Below are 13,072 nucleotides of genomic sequence, written 5' to 3' on the forward strand. Positions count from 1 at the left end.
TTCTTATATGTTTTTGTAGATTTTTAAAATTTGTTTAAGAAAGTGCTTTTCCAATTACACAAAAATATTTTATTATGAATGAATACCGAATTGTATCACATACTTTTTCAAAATCAAATAAGATGACTAAAGTTTTTCTTCTTTATTCTGTTAATGCTTTGAAATGCGAAAATTTTAAGAAACTGAACATGCGTTCCTGGAAGAATTCCAAATAAGCCATAATTTATATTTTTTGCAGTGCTGGAAAAATTAACTAATATTGTGCTTAGGATTCTTCATCTATCTGTATAAGTTAGAATGCCTATAAAATTTCTTCCTTTTATTGCCTTAGTCAGAGTTTGTTATTAAGTTTGTGCTCCTCATTAAAATGACTTAGTGTTAGTCTTCTAGGGGGAAATTTCATCAGCTTTTTTATTTAACTAAAATTTCCTTATTTTATCTTTACTCTTGACATAAATATTATTAAAAATAAAAACAAAACAAAAAAAACTCGCCATCGAGTGGATTCTGACTCACATGGATCCTATAGGACAGAGTAGAACTACCCAAAGGGGTTTCCAAGAAGCAGCTGGTGAATTCAAACTGCCAACTTTTTGATTGGCAGCCATAGCTCTTAACTACTGCTCCATCAGGGCTTAAAAAACTAGGTTACCGGATTTTTTTTTTTTTTTTTTTTAATTTTAACACATTGTTACGTTGTCATCGGACTTTTTTTTTCTGATTTCCATAATACATATATATCAATTCGTCAGGTTTCAGAACAATTGCATTTAAGTTTTTTTTTTTTTTTTCCTCCTTAATGCTCTTATGATGATTCCTTTGTCTTTATTACTTTCAGTAAGTTTACTATGATATGATTAGAGGCAATTTTACTTTTATTAACTTTGTTTGGGATTTGTCAGGCTTATTGATTTGGCGGACTAATGGCTTTCAATATTATTGGAAATATTCTAGATATTACCTCTACAAAAAATGTTACTGTTGTTAAGTGCCAGTGAGTCGACCTATGTACAACAGAATGTAACACCGCCTGGTCCTAAACAATCCTCACAATTGTTGCTATGTTTAAACCCATTGTTGCAGCCACTGTGTCAATCCATCTCCTTGAGGGCCCTCCTCTTTTTTACTGACCATATACGGAAACCCAGGAGGCATAGTGGTTAAGTGTTACGGCTGCTAACCAAAAGGTCGGCAGTTCAAATCCGCCAGGCACTTCTTGGAAACTCTATGGGGCAGTTCTGCTCTGTCCCATAGGGTCGCTATGAGTCGGAATCGACAGAGAGCAGTGTGTTTGGTTTTTGGTTTTTATACTTAACCAAGCATAATGTCCTTCTCCAAATACTGGCTCCTTCTAATAATGCGTCCAAGTATATGAGAAGTTTCACCGTCATCGCTTCCAAGGAGCACTCTGGCTGTATTTTTTCCAGGATAAACTCGCTTGTTCTTCTGGCAGTCCGTGGTGTATTCAATATTCTCTGCTAACACCATAATTCTTTTTCTTCAGTCTTCCTTATTCATCATCCCGGTTTAGTATACATTTGAGGCGACTGAAATATCATGGCTTAGGTCAGGTACACCTCAGTCCTCAAAGTGATAACTTTTCAACACTTCAAAGAGGTCTTTTGCTTCAAATAATAGCTTCTATCTAATTATTTTTCTTCTCTCATTGAGGACTACAATTACGTATATATTATATTCACTTTATTATCATTGTCTCTTACCTTTGATTACATATTTTGTATTTTCCATAATTTGTCTTTTGTTGTTCATTCATTAGTTTGTTATTTATCTGTGCCAGATATTTTGTTAAAACAATCACATTTAATTCTTAATTTTATTTATTCATTTTTTCTTAGTCCAGTATTTTTAAAAAGCTAGTTTCTACTTCTTTGCCAAAATTCTGTTTTTTGGTTTTTTTTAACTTTGAATATCTGTTTTTTAAAGTAACTCAGTTTTTGGTCTGTTGCTATGACTACCCTAGGAAACTAACATAGACAGTCTAAGTGTCACTGGATGTCATTACTGGAAGAACTCACAGCTCATTTTTGTTTTCATTTTCCAGATCCATAATCAGTATTATACTACAACTGTTGGAATGTTCGGTACTATAGGAAGAATGCTTTGCTCTTACTCCAAATGGTCACTCTACTTAATCTCAGTCTTTCCAGTGGCTCCATGACAATATACTGATGATTTATAAATGTATGCCTTAGATGTAGATTGATTTTCTGAGCCTTACATCAACATTTTCTCTACATGGAAATGTTACTGGTATCTCAACATAATACATTCAAACTGAATCCTTGCTTTCCCAATCTCCACCTAATTTCTTCTGTACCATAGGAGGATAAGTCCTGTACATCACATTTCTTGAGCTTCCTCCTCAAATGTTGTCTGTCTCAGTTCAGCCAACAGAAAGCATTGGCAGATATTGTAGTGCAAGAGTAAGGGAAAAACCAGAGTATTTCTCCTCCTCTCTGTTCACATTGCATCTCCTGCAGTGGCTAAATCCCTATAGTTCTAGACCCCATTAGACAGGCCCTCCTTCCTTAGTCTCAGGGAAGCCTCTGAATGGACTCACTTCTGCTAACATCATAACTGCTGAGCTCTGATAAGATCTTTTTCCCTGATCTATACAGTTTTAGTAGCTGTAGTGACATCAAGCTACTGTCATCTAGCACTGGGTCATTTCTCTGCCCCCTTTTAGAGTTTTCAGCTATTCCAACATCTTTGTAATTAGTTGCCTATATTTAATATTCTCAGTTGAACTTCCTGACAAGCATTCTTTTTATTGACCCAGAATTTGACCTGTATGATATTGTTGAGGCAGATCACATTTACACTTAAAATCACCTGACTTCACTGTATTCATATACAGATACCGCAGGCAGATTCTGAGAACTCTGTGCAAAGAGCAAACCAAATGTGTAGTCCAGAATGGACCAAGACAGTCATTTTACAAAGTAGCACAGATAAGATGTTCAAAAAAAGAAATGAGGTTATGTTTCTCAATTTGTATAGAGATGTAACAAAAGAAAAGCTAGACCTAGTTTTTTTTGCTTATTGTTGTAACTCTACTGCCTTTAGTAGTACCTAACACAAAAGAGCTTCAACATTAAAGACAAAGACACAACAGAGCCTCAGGATGAAAATGAAGATTTGATAATCACTTTTTTTTTTTAACATATACAAAGGAATTAAATTCCTTCAAATAGAGGGTTTCAAGGTAATATGTCAGATGACTTTAAACTAGGCAAAATCTCCATTTAAAGGGTAAATGGCAGAGGGGTAAAAAAGCAAACAAACAACAAAACAAAGAAAAAAGTGAAGCACTTGGGATTGAGAAGTAACAGGGGAGTAAAAGAAGGGTTACAAAAGCAGGATCTGGGTCTACCATATTACCCAAATGGCATGAACCAGATCATAGGAACATGGACATTAAGAACCATGATTTGGTAGGCCACATGCTGTGCTACTGTTGTTGTTAGGTGCCGTTGAGTCAGTTCCGACTCATAGCGACCCTATGTACAACAGAACAAAACATTGCCAGGTCCTGTGCCATCCTCACAATCCTTGCTATGTTTGAGCTCATTGTTGCAGCCACTGTGTCAATCTGACTCATTGAGGGTCTTCCGCTTTTACACTGACCCTCTATTGTTGTCTAAAATAGAATGCCAAAGAAAAGCCTTATTCAAATAGCTTAGTAGGCATCAATAGAAAAAAAAAAAAAAAGTTTTTTTTATTAGCCTACATTTATTGCCATTATTAATATTTTACATTATTATTTCTGAAGATACATTATTAGATTAAAATGTTACATTATAATAGTGCATGTATTGATGAAATATAAATAGGATTTTTGAATATTGGAAGAAATTTGCCTAACCTATACAGCCTTGGCCAAAAACATACCTAATTGTTAAATGGTAATATTTAAAAATTAAGGGTGTTAGATCAAGCAACTTTTTAGTCAAAAGTTACTAATATATTTATAATATGATAGATATTGAAATAAAATAACAAAATATAATTTTCTAAGTTTTACTATAATTTTAATACACACAGTTTTATATTGCAGGTGTCATTTTACAGTGGTTTTCTTTTACATAACAAATGGAAAAGTGCTGGGTATAATATTTTTATACTAGATACTGTTATAGAGAAATCATGAAATGTACTGATTACTTGTGTAGCCAATACTTTATCCTCCCTTTTTGATCTGAATATCATATTACTTACATTATCATTTTAGTTATGTGAATTTTAGGAGCATATGTGACTTGATATTGACTGTTGTCTCCGAGCCATCTATAAGTTATTGTATTGGTTTATGCTTGCTTACTATGCCGTAGCTGCTTGCTTTGCTTTGTTTTGGTAAACTCCTATGGGTAGCTTGAGTGAGCTAGCTTGATTATTTTTGCCTTTGGAACTCTGATGTTCTGTCCCCAGATGGCTAGAGCTGTTATCAGGCATATCAGTCTAGGAGCCTATTCACTTTTCTTGTACGAATTCAGCTCAGGTTTTCACGTAGCTGATCATCAAGTATGTGGTACAGGCTCTGTCCTACAGTCTTAGAAGGGCAGGGGTGATTGGTGTATATACCAGTATCTGATTGCAGCAGGGGGTCACGATCTGAACAAGGCAGTGGGCTGAGAGCCAACCCCTGAGTTTCTCTGAGGAAAGTTCGTCCCTGTTCCCTAGAGAGTGCAGGTGGTTGAGTTCTGCAGATGGACCATGGGCAGCCAAAATTTTTGGTTGTAAGGACCGGGGGGTACCAGTTATCTTTGGACCCCTGTTGCCTGTGGCTGGGTGATCTGAGTGGAGCTATCGGTCCTTAAGTCTTTGATGTGGGTAAGTGAGGACCTTGTTTAATAGGCAAAGCAATGTCAAATACCCACCTCTCCACCACACAGCTGAAATGGTTGGAGTCTGCCAACAATGGCCTCTTCTCCCAAAATAAGCTCACACATGTCCATGCATAAGGGAAAGGTGCTCAAAGTCCATGGACAGTTTATGACTGGACAGTAAGTGCTTCTGTCCTGAGTGCCCCTGGTTAGTGGAGCTAGCAAATTATCTTTTCCCCCAATTGCAAATTTTTTCCTTCCCCAAGGCCTGGAGAATGGCTCCTAGATGCTCAACAGTTCCTATCTCAGTCCCAGGGAATTCAGCCACAGAATCTGGCTTGGGGGTTGAGGGGCGCGTTAAAATATGCACAAGTACTTAGCTTTTGCTGAGAGCACCGTTCTTCTCAGGTTCTGGAGGTGTGAGTAGGTTGTGTGGCTGGCTGCTTCTCCCTGAGGAAACTGCGGTGGAACACTAGGACTAGCCCGTTTGCACCGCCTCTCTGGGAATGGTGCCTGAGGGCTCCCCGTGATTCAGGTCTGGTAACTCCTCTCCGCTTCTGAATGGCCTCTTCCTTCCCCTGCCCCTCAGTTCATTCTCCAAGTTTGCCTTTGAAGCTCAGGGCTCCCAGTCTGCCACAAATATACTTGTTTCACTTGTTTTTTCGGGTCTTTGTTGTAAAGAGTGCTTGCCACAAGCATCTGTCTATTCCTCCATCTTGGCTCCTCCTCAAAATTTTTATTTTTCTTGATGCCACCCTCAAATTATGAGGTTATCTAGTCTTCCACTAGATAACATATTGCTCTGCTTTTTTGATCTTCTTTGTATTTCTTCTAATTCTCTCACCTTGGAATACGTGGAAATTGTAGGATGTTCACTGATTTTATTTGAGTAATATTCAGAGATTAAGTTTTATAATTTTAAAACATTTTGACTCTTAATTTGTCAAACACTTGCACATATTGTTTTTTTTAAATCTCCATTGCAGAATTTTTATAGCTGATTATATTATAATATGAATCTAAACATGATTTGAAAGTTTAGCCATTCAATATTAATAAGGCTGGACTCAAATGGGATTAAAAATTAATAAAAATTTTTAACAGACCATGATCACCTCAACAGGCTCTCAAAACAAAAATCCATGGATCTTCTAAACAAAAGTACATTCCTGGAATTATCAGAGCGAGAATACAAAAGTTTAATATACAGAACCCCTCAAGACATCAGGAAGGCAATGAGGCAATACGCAGAACAAGGCAAGGAAGACACAGAGAACGCAATTGAAGAAATTAGAAAGATTATTCAAGGACATAATGAAAAGTTTAATAAGCTGTAAAAATCCATAGACAGACAGCAATCTGAAATTTAGAAGATTAACAATAAAATTATAGAAGCAGACAACTCAATAGAAAGTCAGAGGAGCAGAACTGAGCAAGAAGCCAGAATTACTAAACTCGAAGATAAATCACTTGGCACTAAAGTATTTGAAGAAAAATCAGATAAAAGAATTTAAAAAAATGAAGAAACCTTAAGAATCACGTGGGACTCTATCAAGAGAAATAACCTATGAATGATTGGAGCACCAGAACAGGGAGGGATAACAGAAAATTCATACAGAATTGTAGAAGATTTGTTGGCAGAAAACTTCTCTGATATCATGAAAGATGAGAAGATATCTATATCCACGATGCTCATTGAACTTCACAAAAGGTAGATGTTAAAAGAAAGTCACTAACATATTATACTCAAACTTGCCAAAACCAAAGATAAAGAGAGAATTATAAGAGCAGAGAGGGATAAATGAAAACTCACCTACAAGGGGAAGCCAATAAGAATAAGCTCAGACTACTCAGCAGAAATCATGCAGGCAAGAAGGCAAAGGAATGACATATTTTAAAAAATTGAAGGAAAAAAAATTGCCTTCCAAGAATCATATATCCAGCAAAACTGCCTCTTAAATATGAAGGTGAAATTAAGACATTTCCAGATAAACACAAGTTTAGGGAATTTGTAAAAACCAAACCAAAATTACAAGAAATACTAAATGGAGTTCTTTGGTTAGAAAATCAATAATATCAGGTATCAACCCAAGACTAGAACTGTGGGCAGAGAAACCAGAAGTCAACCCAGACAGGGAAATCCAAAAAAAACAAAGTAAGATTATTAAAAAAAAAAAGCTCAAAACAGGGTAGCAGCAATGTTATTATATAAAAGAAGACAACATTAAAATAATAAAGAGGGACTAAGAAATGCAATCGTACACCTTCCGTATGGAGAGAAGATACGGCGATACAAAGAAATAAAAGTTAGGTTTAAATTTAGAAAAATAGGGGTAAATAATAAGGTAAACACAAAAGAGACAAACTAACCTACTCATCAAAATAAAACAAAAGAAAAAAACAGAGACTCAGCAGAAACAAAATCAACGACAACAAATATGAGGAAAGGGCAATATATAAAGTTAATCTACTCAGCACATAAAATTAAGTGGGAAAAAGAAACTGTCAACAACACACAAAAAAAGACATCAAAACGATAGCATACCTATCCATAATTACCCTGAATGTAAATGGACTAAATGCACCAATAAAGAGATAGAGAGTGGCAGAATGTATTAAAAAACAAGATCCGTCTATATGCTGTCTGCAAGAGACACACCTTAGGCACAAACTAAAACTCAAAGGATGGAAAAAAATATATCAAGCAAACAACAATCAAAAAAGAGCAGGGTTGGCAATATTAATTTCTGACAAAATAGACTTTAAAGTTAAATCCATCAGAAAGGATAAGGAAGGACACTATATAATGATTAAAGGGAATATACACCAAGAAGATATAACCATATTAAATAATTATGTACCCAATGACAAGGCAGCAAGATACATAAAACAAACTCTATCAGCATTGAAAAGAGAGACAGCTCTACAATAATAGTAGCAGGCTTCAACACACCACTTTCAGTGAAGGACAGGACATCCAGAAAGAAGCTCAATAAAGACATGGAAGATCTAAATGCCACAATCAACCAACTTGACATCATAGACATATACAGAACACTTCACCCATCAGCAACCAAGTACACTTTCTTTCCGAGTACACATGGAAGATTCTCTAGAATAGACCACATATTAGGTCAAAAAGCAAGCCTTAGCAGAATCTAAAACATTGAAATATTACAAAGCATCTTCTCTGACCATAAGGCCATAAAAGTGGAAATCAATAACAGGAAAAGCAGGGAAAAGAAATTAAACACTTGGAAACTGAACAATACCCTGCTCAGAGAAGACTGGATTATAGAAGACATTAAGAATGGAATAAAGAAATTCAGAGAATCCAATGAGAATGAAAACATTTCCTATCAGAACCTTTGGAAGACAGCAAAAGTGGTGCTCAGAGGTTCCATTTATATCAATAAATGCACACATTCAAAAAGAAGAAAGGGCTAAAATCAAAGAATTATCCCTAAAACTTGAACAAATAGAAAGACAGCAACAAAAGAAACCCTCAGGCACCAGAAGAAAACAACTAATAAAAATTAGAGCTGAACGAAAAGAGACTTAAGTAAGTGGAAAAACATACCTTGCTCATGGATAGAAGACTTAGCATTATAAAAATGTCTATTTTACCAAAAGCGATCTATACATTTAATGCAATTCTGATCCAAATTCCTACGACATTCTTTAATGAGATGGAGAAACAAATCACGAACTTCATATGGAAGGGAAAGAGGCCCCGGATAAGTAACGCATTACTGAAAAAGAAGAACAAAGTGGGAGGCCTTTATTCTACCTGATTTTTGAACCTATTATACTGCCACGGTAGTCAAAACAGCCCGGTACTGGTACAACAACAGATACATGGACCAATGGAACAGAATTGAGAATCCAGACATAAATCCATCCACATATGAGCAGTTGATATTTGACAAAGGCCCCAAAACAGTTAAATGGGGAAAAGACAGTCTTTTTAACAAATAGTGCTGGCATAACTGGATATCCATCTGCAAAAAAATGAAACAAGACCCATACCTCACTCCATGCACAAAAATGAGCTCAACATGGATCAAAGACCTAAATATAAAATCTAAAACGATAAAGATCATGGAAGAAAAAATAGGGACAACGTTAGGAGCCCTAATACATGGCATAAACAGTATATAAACATTATTAAGAATGCAGAAGAAAAACTAGATAACTAGGAGTTCCTAAAAATCAAACACCTATGCTCATCCAAAGACTTCACCAAAAGACTAAAAAGACTACTTACAGACTGGGAAAAAAATTTTAGCTATGACATTTCCAATCAGTACCTGATCTCTAAAATCTACATGATACTGCAAAAACTCAACTGCAAAAAGACAAATAACCCAATTAAAAATGGGCAAAAGATATGAATAGACAATTCACTAAAGAAGACATTCAGGTAGCTAACAGATACGTGAGGAAATGTTCATGATCATTAGCCATTAGAGAAATGCATATCAAAACTAAAATGAGATTTCATGTCACTCCAACAAGGCTGGCATTAATGCAAAAAAACACAAAGTAATAAATGCTGGAGAGGTTGTGGAGAGACTGGAAAACTTATACGCTGCTGGTGGGAATGTAAAATGGTACAAACACTTTGGAAATCAATTTGGTGCTTCCTTGGAATATATCCTAAAGAAATAAGAGCCTTTACACGAACAGATATATGCACACCCATGTTTATTGTAGCACTGTTTACAATAGCAAAAAGATGGAAGCAGCCAGGGCTCCCATCAACGGATGAATGGATAAATAAATTATGGTATATTCACACAATGGAACACTACGCATGAATAAAGAACAGTGGGGAATCGGTGAAATATTTCATAACATGGAGGAACCTGAAAGGCATTATCCTGAGTGAAATTAGTCAGTTGCCAAAGGACAAATGTTGTCTAAGACCACTATGATAAGAACATGAGAAGTAGTTTAAGCTGAGAAGAAAACATTCTTTTGTGGTTACGAGATGGGGGAGGGAGGGAGGGAGGGTGGGAGAGGGGCATTCACTAATTAGATAGTAGATAAGGACTACTTTAGCTAAAGGGAAGACAACACACTATACAGGGGATGTCAGCACAACTGGACTAAACCAAAAGCAAAGAAGTTTCCTGAACAAACTGAATGCTTTGAAGGCCAGCGTAGCAGGGGCAGGGGTTTGGGGATCATGGTTTCAGGGGACATCTAAGTTAATTGGCATAATAAAATCTATTAAGAAAACATTCTTCATCCCACTTTGAAGAGTGGCGTCTGGGGTCTTAAATGCTAGCAAGCAGCCATCTAAGATGCATCAATTGGTCTCAACCCACCTGGATCAAAGGAGAATGAAGAACACCAAGGTCACAAGGTGATTACGAGCCCAAGAGACAGAAACGGCCACATGAACCAGAGACTACATTATCCTGAGACCAGAAGAACTAGATGGTGCCTGGTATAACCGATGACTGCCCTGACAGGGAACACAACAGAGAACCCCTGAGGGAGCAGGAGAATAGTGGGATGCAGACTCCACATTCTCATAAAAAGGCCAGACTTAACGGTCTGACTGAGACTAGAAGGACCCCAGTGGTCATGGCCCCCAGACCTTCTGTTGGTCCAGGACAGGAACCATTCCCGAAGCCAACTCTTCAGACATGGATTGGACTGGACAATGTGTTGGAGAGGGATGATGGTGAGGACTGAGCTTCTTGGATCAAGTGGACACTTGAGACTATGTTGGCATCTCCTGCCTGGAGGCGAGATGAGAGGGTAGAGGGGGTTAGAAGCTGGTGAAATGGACACGAAAAGAGAGAGTGGAGGGAGAGAGCAGGCTGTCTTTTTAGGGGGAGAGTAATTGGGAGTATGCAGTAAGGTGTATATAAGTTTTTGTGTGAGAGACTGACTTGATTTGTAAACTTTTCACCCTATGGGGCATGGTTTACTCTGAAATACAGGGAGTTGCCATTAACTGGAATTGATTCAAAAGCAACTTTTTTTTTTTTTTGGACAATATAGTAGTGGCCTCAAGAACTGGGATTCATAGATCTCACAGGACTCATCGGTGAGACTAAAATTAGATACTGATGAGTAGTAGAGGCCACGGGTTGTCTGAGAGAAATGTGAAATATATTCCAGTTAGGTAAAATTATGTGAGGAAGCTAAACAGGCTGGAAAATATAAAACACATTCAAGACCAGAGATTAAAAGTGACAAAAGGTAGAGAGAAATAAGTTTTATATTTAAATCATTCTATGATCTCCCATATCTTAAATTCAGCAAATTCCTGTTGAAGACAAATTCGAAGTACTATCAGAAAAAGAAGCCTAGAAAAAGACCGACCTGTTTTTACACCTAACTGTGTGAAACTCACTTCTTGAAAGGTACTTATTTAAAATAAAATTATTAATTTTATTAAAAGAAAGTTCAAGGAGGCTTTTTCTACAAAACAAAAATAATTTCCAACTAAGATGGAAAGCGTTTTTAAGTTATGATAGCAGTTATTGCATATAGTTTGGTAAATATTTTTTTTCTGACCATAATTTTAATTAACTTAGACTATCAGGAGGTAAAAAAAAAATGGAAAAGCCTTAGAAGTGTGCATGCATCTATCATATTTAAAAAGAATGACGTCTGTTATACATTGCATTGAAAAATAAACTTAACGTTCTACTCGCAGAGAAATCCTCATTCACAGCATAGTGTTACTATAACACGCCCTTATATTGTTTTCTTTAATTCTGTATTGTAAAATCATGAGAGTATAAGTTTTAATATTTAAAATACATTTTTAAAGTCAGAATAGTTTTAAGTTCTATTTATAATACACAAAGTTACATTTTCATGTATAATTAGACTTGTACCAAAAAAAAGTGTATTTCTTTGAGTAACTAACTTGTCACAATGCAGTAATAAGTACGCTCTGTGCTACAGGGAGATTCAGAGAAGTATAAAGCTGTCAGACACACACACTGTCCCATAATACCCATGTCTATAGAAAAAAAATGGGTAGAGTTCTCTCTATTAGAGGTCAGCAACTTTTTTTTTTAAGTATCAGGTTATAAAATATGTGGCCCTTTGAGTCTTGCAGTCTCAGTCACAACTACTCAACTCTGCTGTTGTAGCACAAAAGCAGCTATAGAAAATATTTTTAAAAACAAGTGCAGTTGTGTTCCAATAAAACTTTATTTACAAAAACAGGTGTTGCGCCAGATTTGGTCTATGGGCCATAGTTTGGTAACATCCGCTCTACATAAATGGGTCCAAATGGGTTGAGCAGGCATTGAAAGTTTCCAGCATTTTATGAAGAAAACATCATTACCAATGGCGTGCCTGTAAAAATGGCATGGAGACAGTGTCTGACCTCCTTTAACTTCACCAAGGAGAAGGAGAATCAAGATCAACAGCCCAAGGCTGATTCCTCTGAGGAGGAGGCCAGACATGCTCTCTCTCTCTGCCATCTTTACCAGTTCTGACACCAATTGTCCCTCCCACGGCACTCTACTCTGCTGTTTGATAATTCATTGCAATGGCTGCACAGAACTCACAGACAGTGCTCACAATTATGGGGTTTATTAGGGAAGTAACAGGCTACAACTCAGGTTCAGGAATGCTCAGGATACAGTTTCTCCATAAGGTCAGCCTCTTCCCACTCATGCTCACAGGCACTCCTCTCTCTGGCCCTTGCCCTTTGCTCAAATTCACTCCTTGTGCTGAGAAGCCCACCACCATGTCTCCTCTTGCCGGGTCTCTGCCACCATCTCTTCACTGTTACAGCTCTCTCTCTCTCTGTGTCTCTGTCTCCTGGTTCTGGGAGCTTCTCAGCACAGGGATCCCAGGTCCAAAGAAAGCAGTCTCCACTCCTGGCTGTTCTTCCTTGGTGGTGATAAGATTCTTTCTCTCTGCTCTGGAATCAGCTCACTTTTAAGGCAAAACCGGCCAATCCCCTCGGTGGGTCACAATTATCTTATTTGCACAGTCCCACCCAATCGCTTGGGTGGGAGTTACAAGACCATGGTAAGAAAGGTCACACAAAAGGATCTTCACATGACAGTGCCAAAGGAAGTTTTCAATGACAAAGTGAGAATGAGCAAGGCTTTAAAGATTGGGAACTTTTTGCTAGGAAAGAAAGAGGCTTGAGGACTGTGTTTTTTTTACCCAATCGCTTGGGTGGGAGTTACAAGACCATGGTAAGAAAGGTCACACAAAAGGATCTTCACATGACAGTG

Source organism: Elephas maximus, chromosome 14 (assembly GCF_024166365.1).
Source record: "Elephas maximus indicus isolate mEleMax1 chromosome 14, mEleMax1 primary haplotype, whole genome shotgun sequence".
Taxonomy (NCBI): domain Eukaryota; kingdom Metazoa; phylum Chordata; class Mammalia; order Proboscidea; family Elephantidae; genus Elephas; species Elephas maximus.